This window comes from Podarcis erhardii, assembly GCF_964252035.2.
Source record: "Podarcis erhardii genome assembly, chromosome: Z".
Taxonomy (NCBI): Eukaryota; Metazoa; Chordata; class Lepidosauria; order Squamata; family Lacertidae; genus Podarcis; species Podarcis erhardii.
In genome coordinates, this window is record NC_138504.1 from 34695826 (window position 1) to 34710985 (window position 15160).

At 44.9% G+C, this 15160-nt stretch overlaps 1 long non-coding RNA gene across 1 annotated transcript; it reads right to left on the reverse strand.

Moving 5' to 3' along the window:
- Window positions 1-257: 257 nt before the first annotated feature.
- On the reverse strand, window positions 258-9115 carry LOC309333625. Its single transcript, XR_014152610.1, has 2 exons — window positions 8702-9115; window positions 258-390 (listed from the first exon to the last, which is right to left on the reverse strand). It is a non-coding gene; the product is annotated as an uncharacterized lncRNA (long non-coding RNA).
- Window positions 9116-15160: the final 6045 nt, after the last annotated feature.

Genomic DNA, 15160 nt, shown 5'->3' on the forward strand with positions numbered 1-15160 from the left:
CAGCACCCACTGTGGTTGTAGGCCAATATGGGAGAGACATGTTTTGCTGCAGCTGGGGCAGATGAATTTGTCCGGCTGTGCATATGCAGATACACCATGGCATTTCTTCTCTCTGCACTCCTCTCAGCAGTCATTTCTCATCTGGCCACTGCTATGGATACACAGCTTGACTGCCTCTCCCCAGGCACTGCGGTCGTCTGCAAGGGATTCCAACATGGCAGGGCTGAGGTTAGCGATGCAGAGACACAACTAGGCACTTATCTAAAACTAACATTTTTAATACTTGTATTTATTTCTTGTAGCAAAATTGGCCATTCTTCAACATCACTTTAGCCTTCCTTGGCCTGGCACACAGTTTTCGAAGAGCAGCTCTCCCCTGTTGTGTGATCCCTGCAATGACAAGAAACGCAGCAATCAGGGCCCCTGGTCCACCTGGAGACTTTCAACATAGCCTATTTAGCATAAGGTGCAATACTTTAGGAACGTTTGCAGAGAACATCGCATGAGTCAGGTCTGATGCAACAATTTTTCCAAACCTTTATCTTTCCTCTCCCATAAGCAACATACCGTATTTCGCCATTTATTCTGGTTTGGCTAAGAGTCCATTCCTCCTTTCCTCTGCTATTATTTGTTCATCTTCCTGCTGCTGCTTCTCTCCCCCTCTCCCCCTTTCTCTCCCTCTCTTTCTCTCCCTGTGCCTGGCGGCTTATGAGAGACACTACGGCATGAAAAGATATTCGCTCAAATAAAGTTGGATTGAACTATATTATTGAAAAAGTGACCTCCAGTGGTCACTGGGACATTCACCCATCAGCTGCAGGCAAGTGAAAAAAGGCTATTGCCGGGGACTTTTTCAGCCTAAGGGGGGACAGTGCCACGGATGACCGCAATGTCCTCCCCAGTCAACACCCCCATATATATTAATACTTAAAACACACACACACCAGAATTTTTAGTCTTGCAAAGGTGTATTTCGCACAGGCAGCACTCAAGTCCCCAGCGGCACATGGGTCACGATTGTAAGGTGTCATTCAAAAGGATCACAGCACCTTTTATTCCACACATTCTTCCCCTCCCCACCTCACAACCCCCCACTGAAGCCCCAATCATAAATCTATCCTTCTGGATAAGTGGCTGGTGGCTTATAGGAAACTCTAAAAAGGTAGTTTCAGAGGAACTGACTTGGTTCACGCCATGGGATCCACAGAAATCAGGTACGTGTCTCCTGCAAGGGGCCAGCATGCTGACCAGCACTGTGGATGCTCAAAGGCCCAGGAGTCTGTGCTCTCAGAAATGAAATGTTTGCTATTTCCTTTCCAGAAGCAGCCATGATCCCATGCAGCGAGCCTCCCATTTATTCAGATAGTTCATATCATATTCTGCTAGATTTCCTTTGGAATTTACACAGCAGCCTTGTAAAGTAGGACACAGCAGTGCATGGAATGAACTGTAGATCAGTTTAACAAAGTTCACCAAATTAGTTTGAAAATCTCTGAATGATACCTAAAACCAATTCCAGTAATTGCAGAGTGACTGGGACATGAATTAAGTTTGTTTTGTGGAGGAGCTCTGAACAATTTCCAGTTCATCTTCAAGTTAATTATTTTACATAGTCCTTATTTTTTAGTCCTTTTAGCTTTAAGGTCATAATTGTTGGGGGAAATAATTGAAAACATGCACATTCCACTCTTCGTATGTTTTGACATTTTCTTAGGATGTTTCAAACAACACTTTATTCCGTCTTCCACACCTTCCAAGTTTCACATCTTAAGTGATCTTTCACATGGCATAAAACCACTTCTGGTTTGGAAGGTTCCATGAACCAGGGTGCATAAAAAGAAAAGAAAAAAGATTGATTCCATTTCCCCCCGTTACTTTGAAAACCACTGTTATGTGTTTGTAGGGTGCCATACACCATGAATCCCTGGATTCAATAAAAATAGAATTAATCAAGGTTTGGAAAGTTAAACTGTGCCAAATTCTGAAGCCCAAAAGATACAGCTAGGCAAGCCTGGTGATAGCTTGTTGGTCCTTAGGAGAACAAAGCCTAGTAATGGTCTGGGATATTAAACCAGAATATTAACATCCAAAGAATGTGCTAGTCAGTAAATGGGTGGAGCCCCGTCTTGAGATGAGAGGCAGTTAGCATAACAAAATATGTATTTTATCAAAGTAATTGTTGAACTGAAATACAATTAAGAAGTAGTAAATTGGGGGGGGGGAGAGAGCGGGGCCCTAAGCTATAGCTTGTTTAGCTTATACATAAATCCAACACTGAGTCCAGCATCCTATTCTCACAGTGGTCAACCCTCAAGCAGGATCCAAGCACAAGAGCCCTCTCTACTCCTGCTTTTTCTAGCAATGCTATCCAGAAGCATTACTGCCTCTCTCCACTATGGGAAGAGAATAGCCATCATGGCTAGTAGCCATAAATAGCCTTTTTCTCCATGAATTTTTCCAATACTCTTTTAAAACCGTCCAAGTTGTAGGCTATTACTGCCCTCTGAGGGAGTGGGTTGCACAGTTTAACTCTGCATTGCGTGAAAAATGACTTCCCACCCCCCTCTGTCCTGAATCTTCCAACACTCAGCTTCATTGGCTGTCCATGAGTTCTAGTGTTATAAGAGAGGGAGAAAAGTTTTGTTGGCCACTATGAAAATAGGAGGTTGAACTAGATGGGCCACAGGCCTGATCCAGCAGGGCTCTTATGTTCTTATTATTTCCATTGCTCACAAATTATTTACAGTGGTGCCTCGCAAGACGAAATTAATCCATTCCATGAGGCTCTTCGTATAGCGGTTTTTTCGTCTTGCGAAGCAAGCCCATTGACAGCTTAGCGGATTAGCGCTATTAGCGTTTAGCGGCTTTTAGCGATCAGCTGTTAAGCGGCTTATCAGCGGATCAGCTGATAAGCGGCTTAGCGGCTTAGGAAAGGGGGGAAAGGGGGGGAACCCGCAGGAACTCGCAAGACATTTTCGTCTTGCGAAGCAAGCCCATAGGGAAATTCGTTTTGAGAAGCGCCTCCAAAACGGAAAACCCTTTCGTCTAGCGGGTTTTCCGTCTTGCGAGGCGTTCGTCTTGCGGGGCACCACTGTAATTAAATTTTTTATTTGTATAGCTTTATATACTGTTTAAAATCTCTACGTGAAATGGTATAAAATGCTCATTTAAATACAGCAAAAAGCAGAATTTAAAAACAACAGGCACAATAAAATTATGAAAATACAGATAAATTCAATATATTTTTAAAAACCAATGTGCACAATGGAATTACACATCTGGCTAGACTTGCCTGAACAAATCAACAGTACAATATCAATATGGAGGGAGTTCCTAGGCATGGCCACACATGCAAGAATAGGTGCTACAGAGAGTAAGTGATGCTACATTGTAGCTCTGTGTTGTTGGTATAATTTGGAAAATTGGGTGGAAGTGCTTGGCCCATGTCTTGAGCAGACCATCCCCTTAAGAAACTAGCAACCATCTTGAACTCCTTTAAAAAAAATAAATTCTAACATTGGAATCTCACCCAGTAGCTCCTTAAGCTTTTTGAAATCAGCCTTCTTAAAGTCAAATGTGCATGTTTGACTACTCAGTTTTCCCTTGCCTCTGTAATCATGAAACCCAGGAACTCACAATCACGTCCTCCCAAGTTTCCCAGTTCAGTCAATCAGTTCTTCCCCTTGCTGAGGACTAGGTCCAAGATACGATTATCCCCTTCCGGGAAATGAAATTTTCAGCAAGGGATTGGAGGAATTTGTTGGACCTTAGTCCCAGCAGATACCGCGGCAGTTGAAGTCGCCCATCTCTACTGTAGCTCTCCTTTTTGAAGGTTTAGTAATCTGCTCTAGGAAAGCATCAGAAAGCATCACCCAAGTCTTCAGTCTGGCTTGGTGGTCTTTAGCAGACACCCACAGTAAGGTGACTGCTGTTTCTCCCCTATGATTTTTACCCACATACTCTCAATCTGCCTTCTGTGCTCCAAGTAATGGATCTCTTCACAAGTGCACACACATACTTGAACAATGGAAGGCAGCTCCTCTTAGTATATTTAAGGAGTTTAGGGAGTTTAATTGCATATTCCCATAAAACAATCATGACCGATACAAAGCAGTTCACAGATTAAAAGTTCACTCCTGACTTACCTGCTAGTGTTCTCTATTCCTGGGCTCTTTATCAACAGCTCACTATTGGGAAAATCCAGAGCAAAATGGAAGTGATGTGGGTTCTAATAGGATTCAGAGCATGTGCAAGAGCTGGGGGGTGGGGAGGTGGAGTTCCTGTCAGGAGCAATCAGATATTTGAAGAGCTCCTTTTGGGGTGTCGTCCATGTTTACACCCAGCTGAGACTCCTGGAGCAAATCATCACACTGTATTACACAGCAGGAAAGGTTGTCAGAAGGGTGTGTGTTGTTGGTTTTTTGTGAGAGCGCGAGACCAGAATCCAGGAAACCAGGGGCGGAAATCATATGATAAGCTACATTACAGGGTTCATTTCAGCAGCAGCAACAAAATTTATTCTATGATCAAATAGGAATGGGTGCAGAATTCAGATCTGTTCACATCTGAAAGTGAACTGACTTCATTCACAATTGCCCAAACTCAGGGGTTGAGCACTGATAGCTATGGAAGAGAAATGGAGCCAAGAAAAGATAAAATGAAGATATTTATTAGCAGACTATGAGGAAACCAAATTATCTTATGCTGTATAACTAAGGGGACCAAAAACAACAACAATAATCCATGCTCAGTGGCCACAGAATGCTGACTGACAAAGGGTGGGGGTAACAACAATGCAATGGAGTGTCCTGGGAGAGGGTGGCTAGCTGACCTGAACACCTGAATAACACTCCACACTGCAAAATTTTGTTGCAGCTCTCACTTTTTGTTGCTCTAACTTCCTTATAAAATTGAGGGCATGGGAAGGAAAACACAGCTTTTCTGTTAATGAAAGAGCCTGTTTTGAAAACAAGAACCTAAGAAGAGCCCTGCTGGGTCAGGACAAAGGAGGCCCATCTAGTCCAGCCTCCTGTTCTCACTGTGGCCAACCAGGTGCCAAAATGGGAAGCCCACAAGCACAAGAGTTCCCCTCCCCTCCTGTGGTTGCCAGCAACTGGTATTCACAAACATTAAAAGGTAAAGGTAAAGGGACCCCTGACTATTAGGTCCAGTCGTGGCCGACTCTGGGGTTGTGCCGCTCATCTCACTTTATTGGCCGAGGGAGCCGGCGTACAGCTTCCGGGTCATGCGGCCAGCATGACTAAGCCGATTCTGGCGAACCAGAGCAGCGCACGGAAACACTGTTTACCTTCCCGCCGGAGCGGTACCTATTTATCTACTTGCACTTTTTGGCGTGCTTTCGAACATTACTGCCTCCAAAAGCAAGGTCTAAAGATGTTTCTATTCCAGATTCAATGTTATGCTTTTAATTTTTAATTTTTTAAAAAAAAATCTTTGTCACTAGTTCCCTTGCTACTTGTCTCAGTTACCCCCACCCCCAATTTATTTAGCTGATTAAAAAAACATATATCTGAACTTTTGAGACTCAAAAGTTTCCTCCACAAACATTCCAGTTGCACTGGGGTGGTACAAAGTCAAAAATTTCCAATGCTAAGAGATGAAAGAATGAATGAGCATTCATTCATCTTTTAAGACTGACAACTCTTGAAATAAAAGGGATGGAGAAATTATACTGATTTATGCAGCTTATATTATTACATAGACTGGACATTCAGACACAATCACGTCTGAACAAATTGACCAACAAAATGCCTACTTTCAATTTTGTAAACAACTAGATAAAAAAGAAAAGGCTAGCTCATTTTATGACACATATACTTGGAAACATTTTATTCCTATCTTTAAAAAAATGCAGGTGAATTTTTTTTGTTTTACTTGGTTAGTTTGCTTTTTTGTTTGCTTTTGTTTTTTATTTGCTATTTGTATGTGTTTCTGATTTTTTGATTTCTTGATTTTTGAAATAAAAAAGTCACAAATCACAGAAATCAGAAATCGGAAAAATCAAAAAATCAAAAATCAGGAAAAAAAACCATTCAATGGTTTTTGTTTTATTTGTTTAGTTTGCTTTTTGGTTTTTATTTGTTTTTGTATGTGTGTTTTTGATTTTATGATTTTTTTGAATTTTGAAATCAAAAAATCAGAAAAATCAGACATCAGAAAAATAAAAAATCAGGAATGAATAAATAAAGCAAGTGAAGTCACTTATTTAAGAAAATAATATTGTGAAGCAGAGGGAATGCTAGATTGATTAAGGTTGCAACTCTTCCTACTGGCAATGAAGCTCTAATTTTGTTTGTCTAAATACTTAAGGGAAATTAATGCCCAACAAGCAAACAGAACCACTGTAGATTTCTGGACCCACTCTACATTTGTGGTGCCTAAGACTATACATAATTGGCAAGCACCCTTTCAAAATCAGTTGTTTCATTTCAGCTATACTTGGGCAATGAGGTGAAATCCTTTGCGGGGCTGGGGGAGAGAATTGGAGCTGCCATTCTTTTAATTTGGGGGCATTCAAAAAAATATGTATCTGTACAGGAACTTTATTTTTATTCTTATTACTACTAAACCCCTTGCCTCCAGGGCACACATCTCCAGTTGCTTTCAGCTGGTAACCCACACAGACACATATCCTGGTCCACTCCATGAACTCCTGCTAGAATCCCTTGCAAAGTCTACCAACATTTTGTTTTGTAATAGTGATCTGTGTCAGAGGTTCTAGCCCACATCTTTGAAAAAGGCAGCGACTGGGTACTGCCAGGTAGCCCTTTGGGAGAGGGATGTCAAAATAAAAATCTCATCCTGTCTCCCCAATTATAAGCTGTTTGACAATGGAACGGACTCCCTCGGAAGAAGGTGCAGGCTCGTTTTCTGCTGTTCTGGAGGGTAGGAACCAAACCAAGGGATTCAAATGACAAGGAAAGGAGATTCCAACTAAGCTTTAGCAAGAACTTTCTGAACGGCAAGAGCTGTTCAACGGGGGAACGGACTCCCTTAGAAGGTGGTGGAGATTCCTTCCTTGGAGGTTTTAAGTTGGATGGCCATCTATCCGGGATTCTTTAGTTGTGATTCTTGCATTGCAGGGGGCTGGACTCAATGGCCTTGAGGTACCTTTGAACTCTAAAATCCTATGGTTTCCTTCCAGCTTCAGGTATGCAAAAATGAATCTTCCAAAGTTTTGATAACTCATGGACTGCGGACTTTTGTCAGCCTTCTGAGGGCCACATGTCAACAAGGGTGGGCCAAGTCACTGCAAGGCCAGCTCCGATCAAGCAACTCGCTCCAGCAGCTCCTGCTTGCAGGCTTCTCATAATAGACATCTGGTTGGCCACAGTGAGAACAGGATGCTGGACAAGAAGGGCCATTGGCTTGATCCAGCAGGATTCCTCTTATTCCCAAGCAAGAGCCAGCTTGCAATATGCTTTTAAAAGCATCATGGCCGCACAGAGGTTGAATACACGCACTTCCCTGGGAGGAAATGTATTTCATATAATCATAGAATTGTAGAGCGGGAAGGGACCCCAAGAGGCATCTAGTCCAACCCCCTACAAAGCAGGAATCACAGCTAAAGAACCCCTGACAGATGGCCGTCTGCTTAAAAACAGTGTAGGATTGGCTTTCGTTCTTAGTTCCTGGAGTGCTTTCATCCCCGGATGCAAGAGAGCTGAAACTGAGCAGCCAACTAGGGCCTCTGCATGCCGGCAGGGGCACACACTGCGTGGGATGGGCCTGCTTTTGGAGTAATAATAGGGGGTGCTCTGGGCACACCTCTAAGGCTCTTCCAGGTAAAGAAGAAGGAGCGTGGAGGATAAAACAAGCAGGCCTTGCTCTTTGATCAGGGTAAGGTTGCAGCTCAGCAGCAGGCCATTGGCTTTGCACACAGAGGTTCCCAGGTTCGATCCCCAAGGGCATCTCCAAGCAGAGCTGGGAAAGACTTTCAAGCCCTAGAGAGCCAATGAGTGCATGTGGTACTGAGGAAGATGCAGGGGAAGGCAGCTTCCTGTGTTCAACATTCGGAACCATGAGGACTAGAATCTTGCTTTATTTTTAGGGAATGGGCAGCAGCTCAGTGGTAGAGCATCTACTTTGCACACAGAAGCCCCAATGCCAGGGACTGAGTCGGCAACCTTCTGCATGCAGAGCTGGTACCCTACCTTCCACGGAGCTAGGCTCTTGTTCCATTTAGCCCAGTTCTGTCGCACTGACCAGAAGTAACTCTCCAGAGTTTCAGGAAGTTTTTCGCCTGCCTTGCTTGGAATGCCCGAGGGGGGCTGGACCTCGGAACTTCTGCATGCAAAGCAGGTGCTCTACCACTAAGACAAAGCACCTCCCAGGAACAGAGGGGGCTGCTTTTTACCAAGTCAGACCACTGGTCCAGCTACTTCAGAATCCTCGCTACTAACTAGGGGACCTTCTGCATGCAAAGCAGCTGCTCTGTGGGGCGTGGGGGGGGGAGAGATCCAAAAGTCCGATCCCTCCTTGCATCTCTTTCCAAAGCTTCTTCCTCCTGGCTGGATCTCTTGCAGTTTTTTCCGTGGGCGAAGGCAGGCAGGCAGGCGGTTACGGCAGCCTCCCGGAGGCTCATTGATCGCCCAAGGGCAGAACCAACCAAACAAAAAGAGGGGGGATTTATTAATTTGGTTTCTTTCTTTCTTTTTTTCTTTCTTTTTTCACAGCCCACATTTATTGCTCTGAAAAGCGTCTTCGGAAGACGCGGAGGCTTCTCTAAGGCCCAAACTGCAAAGCCCAGCCCGGCTGTCTTCCTCCTCCCCCGCGGCGGCTCCTGCCCATTCCCGCCGGATCCCCCCACGCTCCAGTTGTAAAAAGGGAGCCGCCGAGAACGGGCAGAGACTCCCCGCGGGCAGTTGCGAGGAAAGGGGTGGGGGCGAAAGAACTGCAATTCCCAGCATGCCTTGCTGCTCGCTTGCTATGGCAAGCCCGGAGGAGAAAGACCCCCCTCGCTGGGGATTGTAGTTTTTTATTGATGAGGGTGATTTTGCTGGGAATTGTAGTCTTTTATTAATGTTGATTATGATGGGAATTGTAGTCTAGTTATTATTATTAATAATAATTGTAGTTTATTATTATTTTGCTGCCAATTGTAATCTATTCTATGATTCTGCTTTTATTACGGTGTTGGGAATTGTAGTCTGTTATTATTATTTTGCTGGCAAGTGTATATTATCATTTTGCTGGCAATTGCAGCCTATTGCTAATTAATATCAATTTGCTGGGAATTGCCGTCTGTCATTTATTGTTATTTATATTATCATGGCAATTGTAGTCTCTTATTTATCATTATTATTATTTTGCTTGCAGCTGTGGTCGCCGTCATTATTAGTATTATTGACACGTGTGCGTGCGTGCGCGCGCGTTTTTAAAGTTCACCCCTAGAGGGGAGTGCCTCCTTTGGGGGTGGGGGGCGTCGGAGAAGGGGCGCCGAGAGGGCTCAGGCGTTGCAACGCCGTGCAATTTAATTGCACCCCTTCCTCTCTCCCCCCCCACCCCCGCGGCTCATCATTATCTCCAGCAGGATCGAAATTAGAAGACGGGTGGGGGGGGGAGAGAGAAAGATAGGAGGAGAAACAGCTGCATTTCCCATTAAAAAGGGAAGGAGCGAAGCAAGGCAGGCTTTTTAACCCTTCTTCTCCCGCGATTTTTAACACCCCATGGGCTGGTTTGGGTAGGTATATTTGCGCTATTAAGGCTGTGATCCCTTCTGCAGACTTAAGCCACACTGAATTAGCCGTGGATCTTTCTTTTTTCACACCGGGTTGCATGCCTATGATCTTCTTCATATTTACTTCGGAGTAAACATCCGAAGTAAGCTTACTCTGGAGGCAAATATGCCTGAGACCAGACTGCAGACCACCATTCATTTTCATTACTACATATATGGTTTATACCCCACTTTTCCTCCAACCAGCTCTGTGGTGGCTCTTCTCCTCCCCTCCATTTTATCATTGCCACAGCCCCTTGAGGAAGGCTAGGCTGAGAGGAAGTGGCTCAAGGTCAACATCCAATGACTTTCATGTTGCTGAGTGGGAGGATTTGAACCCTGGTCTCCGATGTGCTAGCCCGAGACTCTAATCACTACACTAATCCACACAGCTGTCTTTGGAACGGGCCTGCCCAAATGTAGTGGGTTTTATTTCGGAGTAGACAATAGCTTGGGTTGGGTTGTAACAAAACCCACACACATTGTCGTAGGCTGGGGGGGTCAATTCCCCAAATCAAGTAAATAAATAAAAATAACCAATTGCATCACAAATAACTTGGGTCTGCCCCTCCCCAACATAAAGCCTGCCCCCCCCCCAAAAAAAATTCTGGCTGTGCCCATGGCCACACAGCTCCATGAATGAATAATTTGTTGTTTAATTAAATGGCCAAGGGAAATATTGCAAAGTATCAAAAAGTTCTTAAAAATGAATTATCCTTTCTTTTCAGCAAGACTTAAGCCGAGATCCTTATGCCAGTCTGTATATGTACTGATTTTGAAATTGTTTTGTGGTTTTGTTTTTCATATATGGAATAGCTTTTAATCATATATTCATCGTAAGTTTATTGTTCTAACCAAAGGCCATGACAGACTTGAAGCAATGGTATTAATAAAATACAGTGGTACCTCGGGTTACAGATGCTTCGGGTTACAGACGCTTCAGGTTACAGACTCCGCTAACCCAGAAATACTTCCTTGGGTTAGGAACTTTGCTTCAGGATGAGAACAGAAATTGAGCGGTGGCGGCGCGGCGGCAGCAGGAGGCCCCATTAGTTAAGTGGTGCTTCAGGTTAAGAACAGTTTCAGGTTAAGAACAGACCTCTGGAATGAATTAAGTTCTTAACCTGAGGTACCACTGTAATACAGAACATGACCATACTTGGCTCAGATGGGTTCAAGGAGATGGGTGCACGGTGGGGTATAGCTACCACTACCCAAGCCTCTGACCTCCACTACGACACCCACTTTCTGAACCAGGGCCTCCCCAGGGTGCATGTCAGCTGCCAGTTATTGGGGGTGGGACCCAGCCAGGGCACCTCTAGTGACAACCACAGCACCTTCTAACCTCCTAGAGGGACCCCAGAACTCCCCCTTCCTATTTTGTTCCTCTCCCACATCCTGGCTCCACTGCCAGAAGTTGAGAGGGTACCCAAGGCAAATTCACCCACCCTCTGGGCAGGGTTAAGGTTGGGTGTGGAAGTGGCTTTTCTGATCCAGATGTTTAGGTGAAAGGGGAGCCTTGGCAGGGCATCCCTGCAGGGCTGGCCCATTTGTGGAACTGGGCACAGAAGCCCATAAAAGAGAGGACAGTTTGGCATCTCTCAGACTGGACAGTCAGTTCTAGTTGCTGTCTGTGGATGGCGCCTGGAGGAGGAGGAGGAGGAGTTTGGATTTGATATCCCACTTTATCACTGCCCTAAGGTGTCTCAAAGTGGCTAACATTCTCCTTCCCTTCCTCTCCCACAACAAACACTCTGTGAGGTGAATGGGGCTGAGAGACTTCAAAGAAGTGTGACTAGCCCAAGGTCACCCAGCAGCTGCATGTGGAGGAGCAGGGACGTGAACCCAGTTCACCAGATAACAAGTCCACTGCTCTTAACCACTACACCACGCTTGCCATACCATTAGCAATCAGTTGCGAGAGTCTTGAATTGCAGGGGGTTGGCTAGATGGCCCTTGCAGACCCTTCCAACTGTACAATTCTATGATCCATAATATAAGCCTGCATCCACGATGTAAGAGACAGAAGACAACAGAGGTTCCAACTAGTTTAAATCTAGCTTAAACCTCCCAAACAACTTGTAGTGATTTCTTCTTCAATTACAGTGGTACCTTGGTTCTTGAACTTAATCTGTTCCGGGAGTCCGTTCAACTCCCAAAACCGTTCAAAAACCAAGGTGCGGCTTCCGATTGGCTGCAGGAGCTTCCTGCAGTCAACAAGAAGCCGCGTCAGAAGTTTGGCTTCTGAAAAACGTTTGCAAACCGGAACACTTCCTTCAGGGTTTGCGGCATTCGGGAGCCAAAGCGTGCGAGTACCAAGGTGTTCGAGAACCAAGGTACGACTGTATTATTATTTGGTAGCTGGTACATAGAGGACCACTCTGTGTGCTACAAAACTATTATTGCCACTCACAAGAAACTGAACCACTCCCATCAGCTTGTACCTGCTTGCTTGTGCAAACAAAGGTTTCAGAAACCTTGGGTTACAGATGCTTCAGGTTACAGACTCCGCTAACCCAGAAATAGTACCTTGGGTTAAGAACTTTGCTTCAGGATGAGAACAGAAATGGCGTGGCGGCGGCGTGGCAACAGTGGGAGGCCCCATTAGCTAAAGTGGTACCGAACAGTTTCAGGTTAAGAATGGACCTCCAGAACAAATTAAGTTCTTAACCCAAGGTACCACTGTAATTGTTTTTACATACAGAGGTGTGGTTTTTTCCTTGTTGAAGTTTTTTGGGTTTTTTACTGTGAAATTGATTCATGGTATTTTAAAGGAAGTGGTTCATAAACAGAATATAAAAAATTTTTTGGAGGAGTGAGGAGATTCCCATTTGAAGTTGGCACTTTGAAAATATTACATACACGCACACATTTACACACAGATAGAGCTCTATGTAGAGTGGCACCTAGAAATTTGAAATAAAAGTTCCACCTCAAATCCAACATATTGGATCTACTCAGAAAGGCTGTACACACACTACACATTTAAAGCACGTTCCTCACCCCAAAGAATCCTGGAAACTGCATACCCTTGACAGTGCTACTGTTCCCAACACTCTTATCAAGCTAGTTCCCAGTATTGTTATTGGAGAATGTGATTTAAATGTATGGTATGACCCAAGGCCTATTCAGCATATACCCACATATATTAATGAACCTAAGTTCGTCATGTCTTTTTATTTATAAACATATTTCTACACCTCTATTCATAAATTTAAAAATTGGCAGTTTCCCAACAGTCATACCTAAAACCATACAATAAAAAACATATAACATTCTAAAATCAGGAATCAGCTATTCTGGAAATATGTATTCTTTTCATTGCCTGCATAAGCCTAAAGGAATAGAAAAGTTTTCAGAGGTGTTTAAGCATTAAAACAGAAGGCACCCGCTCAATCCTCTGTTGGCAGAGCATTTCACAAGACTCTGATACCACCAAAGAAACATTATTTGCAACTCAGAGCAAAATTGGCTAATCTGCAATCTTCCAACTGATCTTGGATCTGTAATTCCCATCTCCCCATCCCATTGATCATGCTGTTTGGGGCTTTAGCCCAACAATATGTGGAGGTCCATTCTGCAACATTTTGGTGGGATTTTACTTCTTTTACATCTCCAAGTGAAGATCACACTCATTTACCCATTTCTATGCATCAAATATGGTGATCAGAACAACCCCTTTATATTGTTTTCCTATTCATTCGTTTGCTTTCATTCGTTTGATGCATCTCTATCCCACCTTTTGAACCCTGGTCTCCCAGGTCCTAGGCCGATACTTTAATCCCTATGCCACACTGTCTCTCCCTTATGCAACACTCATTGGAATAAGTACTGCTTCCGAAACCAGGACAGTGAAATCTATCAGTTATTTCCAGTGGAGCCAGGTGCCCATTGGTGGTGTTGGTGGTGGGAATCAGACAGCCCAAGGGTCACTGGTGCCAGAGCCAGTGGTGGGTGGAGCCAATGAGTGGAAGAGCTAACCACTGGCGGAGGAAGAGGCGTGCGGGGGGGGAGCGCATCGCCCCCGGCAGTGCAATCCCGGCGGGGTGCCATCACAGCTCCCCCCCCCCAGCGCTGGGCACCACACCCCTACGGATGGCACACCACACCCCCACCTGGTCTCTGCCCCGCCACCCGGCCCCTGGTGCCGGAGCATAAAGATCTGCCACTGGCGCTAACTAATTCCAGTTTTGTCTCATAGGTTTTCTGCAAGCAACAGCCCTGAGACGGAGGAGGAGTAGGAAACTGAACCCATTGCAATGCCCTAGATTGGTTGTAAATAAGGAGGTAGGAAGGTGGAGGCTGGCTGAGGGTAAACAGATCTTATTTATATTTATTTATCCTTCACTACTGCATTTATGGAACGCAGGTGGCGCTGTGGGTTAAACCACAGAGCCTAGGGCTTGCAAATCAGAAGATCAGAGGTTCGAATCCCCACAATGGGGTGAGCTCCCGTTGCTTGGTCCCTGCTCCTGCCAACCTAGCAGTCTGAAAGCATATCAAAGTGCAAGTAGATAAATAGGTACTGCTCTGGTGGGAAGGTAAACGGCATTTCCATGCACTGCTCTGGTTTGCCAGAAGCGGCTTAGTCATGCTGGCCACATGACCCAGAAGCTGTATGCTGGCTCCCTTGGCCAATAAAGCGAGATGAGCACCACAACCCTAGAGTCATCCACGGCTGGACCTAATGGTCAGGGGTCCCTTTACCTTACTGCATTTATATCCCACAATTTTTCTCCAAGGAGCTCAAGGTAGCACACATGGTTCTCACCTTCCCCAGTTAATTCATACAATGTTGATTGTAAGGTTGGTTAGGCTGAGAGGCAGAGGCTGACCCAAGGTCACCCAATGAGCTTCATGACCAAGTGAGGATGTGAACCCTGGACTCCCAGGTCCTACTCTGGCACTCTAAGCACTACACCATACTGCCCTATTGGACCAGCCTGCACTGGATTGTTCAGATCATTGTGGCTTATTGTCATCGTTTTGTTGTTGTTGTTGTTGTTGAATAACAGTTTAAAAACGGGTAGGGGGGTGGGCATCTAGAGGGCCAGCATGATGGATCTTTTGCTAGTGCAGCATTTTAAAATCTGAATTAGTGTTTTAGGAACGAGCAAGCTGTTCCATAGTGGAGCTAGCATTTACTGTACACCTAAAAACAGTTCCAGCTGATCACTTTGTGATGGTTTCCCCAAAAACCTATTTAGCACAAAAAGCACTTCCTTGAAAAAGCACCCCCCCCCCATACACACACCCCGTAAGTTGCTCACCAGATCAATTCAAATCAAGTACAGAGTACCCGCCCGTGGGGTTCCAAACTGAAAAGACATGACGCAAAAGGGAAAAGGATAGAAACGAAGGAGCCGAAGGAGCCGGGAAAGGAGACTTGAGCCAGTCTCTGCCTCTCAGCCTAACCTACCT